Below are 3,615 nucleotides of genomic sequence, written 5' to 3'. Positions count from 1 at the left end.
GTGTTTCAGGATCAAGTACTCAGTTAAACATCAGGACACTACAAGAACACATGGTTGGGCTGTGTTGTGACAGAAAACCAGGGCATGTCACACTGTCCTGGCCAGAGAGAAGGGCAGACTTGGGGTTGGCCAAGGCAGCTCCAGCCCAGGGTATCAGACACCTCCATAGGCTGAGAGCCCAAGGGTGAGAGTTTGCTCAGTGGAGTCCATGGCTGTGCCAGGCAGGGCTGTAGTGGAGCAGAAGACTGGTATCTATGACATTGCTGAGACACACAGCTCCTTGAAATGGGATCCAGGGCCATGAGTAGGGAATATTATTGACCATTAATCCCTTAGGTCCCTCTCAGTTTCACCCCAAGTCCAGAAGGGACAGATGTCCTTCTTTTCTGTTGGCATGATAAAAGTCAGAGCTTGTTTCACAACATACTTGGTTCATCAACAATCTTGACACCCTAGTTCTCTTTCAGAACTCATTCCTGATATCATACATATGCAGTCGCCTATACAGTGTGTGTGCTAGTTGACTCCCTTCTGGAACATACTTATTACTCTTTTTTAAGACAAAACCCAAGCAGAGCTGCCACAGTTTGCTTATGGGTGTGCTGCAGATCAGCAGAAGAACAGATGTGCCTTGTTTGACAGCCAGTGCTTGGAATAATCCTGACCTACTTCTGTAGGCAAGACACAGTTAACCACCACAATGTGCCTTCATTCTATGCCCTGGATGTCACACTATAAAAAACTCCCTTCAGGCTGCAAAACAACCCTTATATTACAACAGGCACTTGGGGCTGGAAAACATACATTGAAATAAGTCATAGAATCACAGAATTGTTTATGTTGGAAGGGACCTTAAAGATCACCAATTTCCAACCCCCCTGCCAGGAGCAGGGAACCCAACCACTAGGTCAGTTGCACAAAACCTCATCCAACCTGGCCTTAAAAACCTCCAGGGTTGGGGCATCAATAACCTCCTGGGGCAACCTATTTCCGTACCTCATCAACCTTGTAGTGAAGAATTTCTGCCTACTATCTACCCTAAATCTCCCCTCTCTCAGTTTAAAACCATTATCGCTTGTAATATCACTACCTTCTCTGATGAAAAGTCCCTCCCCAGCTTTCCTGAAGCCCCTTCAGGTACTGGAAGGTGCTATAAGGGCTCCCCAGATCCTCCTCTTCTCCAGGTTGAACAGGCCCAACTCTCTCAGCCTGTCTTCACAGCAGAGGTGCTACAGCCCTATGATCACCTCTGTGGCTCTTTGTGTCTTTTGGCCACAAGAGTGGTCACTGAAGCTTAGAGACCAAATATTACTGCAGTTGAGATACAGATGGACAGGTCTGCTGGGGTCAAGTCAAGATAGAGCCAATGTGAGCCAACATACTACTTGATCCATAGGCAACAGCCTATGGTGGCTATTTTTAGCAGTATAGATGTTCCCATGACTGTTGTCATGCAGTACAGATGTTCCATGTGCCCTGAAGGATCCACAGTAGAAACAGAGTAACTGGGATAATATCTAGCTCTGCAACTGCTCCATACCGAATGGCCCTGCTCAGCTCTGGTGTCTGGTCTAGGCTGTAGCAGTGGGGCATGTCGTACAGACACTTCACTCACTCAGACATGTGTCACCTCCAGCAAGGGCTGTGCCAGCAGGGTAGGCAATGATGCCCAGACAAGCATGATATGTGCATCACGACATTTTCAAAGTACTTCAGGATCCTTCAAGGTGAAAATCTGTCCCTACTGCAGTATTTGAGAACTTATAAATGTAAGTTTATTAGCACGAGAAAGTAGTATCAAGCAACGTTTTTTACTGACATGCATCTTTCTACAATTTTATAGTAAAAAATGTCTTTCCTAAGCATTTTTTATCCTCTTTTGCCTCCCAAAGAGCTTATTTACTTTTTTAGTTAGATACAATGGAATTTGAGAAAGTTGGGAAATACACCACTTCAAAATGTTTTAAGGCCAGCTTCAGAGGTCTTCTGTAATTTTTTCCCTTAGCTTTTTTTTTCTGATAATCACAGAATCACAGAACATTAAGGGTTGGAAGGGACCTCTGAAGATCATCAAGTCCAAATCCCTGCCGGAGCAGGACCAAAAAAACCACCCGAAACACACACAAACTAGGACAGATCACTCAGAAAGGCATCCAGATAGGTCCTGAAAGTCTCCAAAGGAGACTCCACAACTGGGCAGCCTGTTCAAGGGCTCCATCACCCTCATAGGAAAGAAGTTTTTCCACATGTTGAGGTGGAACTTAGTGTGCTTGAGTTTGAATCCATTGTCCCTCACCTTATCACAAGGCACAAGTGGAAAGTAGTTGTCCCTGCCTTCTTGGTGCCCAGCCCTCATTAATTAGAACCCTCTTCAGTCTTCTCCTCTCTAGACTGAAAAGCCCCAGGCCTCTTGGTCTTTCCTCAAAAGGCAGATGTTGCAGTCCCTTAATCATCTTTGTAGTCTCTGTAGGACTCTCTCCAGTACATCCCTGTCCCTCTTGAGCTGGGGAACCCAGAACTGGACACAATATTCCAAGGGAGGTCTCATCGGGGCTGAGTAGAGAGGGAGGAGAACCTCTCTCGATGTACTGGAGACACTCCTAATGCACCCCAAGATACCATTGGCCTTCTTGGCCACAAGGGCACATTGTTGTCCCATGGATAACTTGTCTACCAGCACTCCATAATTCAGCAAAACTTTCTGATAACTAAACAAAACAAAAATAATGACCTAAAAATGTCTCTGTAATGATGAAATTGATTATTTTGTGCTATAAATTACATACTTGAATAAGGATCTAGTTTTTTCCTGAGACAAAATAATGTCACAGCAGGTACACTCACATGAATGTACTATTTTTGTGTACACACAGATACACACTGCTTAGCTTTACAATTGTGAGATTTATTTGTCCTTTAATTTTTTACAGTTCTATGTTTTACTTTTTCTCCACAGCCATATGTTTGTTTACTTTTGTCATGGAAAGCAGAAATTGTATGCAAAAACTTGAGCTGGAACCAAATAAACAAGCAAACAGAAGCCATCAAATATTACAAGGAAGGCAATACATGATTTGCAGCTGCCAGAGCTGTAAAAACTCTAAATGTGATAAAAAATCAAGATAGAAAAAGCTGGATAAAAGAAATTTTATTTTATTTTTTTTGTAAAGTTATTTTATCATCTCTGCAAAGAAATGTGTTAATTGATTATGTTTAAGTTATGCTTTGCACCCACAACATATGCCACCTTGATGATACTGGAAAGCAAAGGCTTAATTTCTGAGATGGTTCTGGGTCATGGCCTTCTCTAATTTCCTAGTTGTTTTGAAGAAAAAGGGAAAAAAAGGACTTAATAATCACAGCAAACGAGTGGGGGAAAAAAAGAAAAGAAAAAAAAAAAAAAAGATGTTGAAGTGAAATAGTCTGTTTCCTTACAGAAAGGTTCCTCACCTACTTTGGCCTCTTCCCCCACTGCTGCTGACTTGCAAGAGAAAAGGACTAGGTGAAGACATGTCCTTCCACATCCACCTCTTAATGGTTCTTGCAGTGAAAATGGAGGAGAACATGCTGTTTCCAAACAATTACCTAACAGAAGCAGCGCAAGCTGGGAAAGAG

The sequence above is a fragment of the Chaetura pelagica genome, unplaced genomic scaffold, assembly GCF_000747805.2.
Source record: "Chaetura pelagica isolate M959 unplaced genomic scaffold, ChaPel_1.0 scaffold121, whole genome shotgun sequence".
Lineage (NCBI taxonomy): Eukaryota > Metazoa > Chordata > Aves > Apodiformes > Apodidae > Chaetura > Chaetura pelagica.
This window is presented reverse-complemented; position numbering follows the sequence as displayed.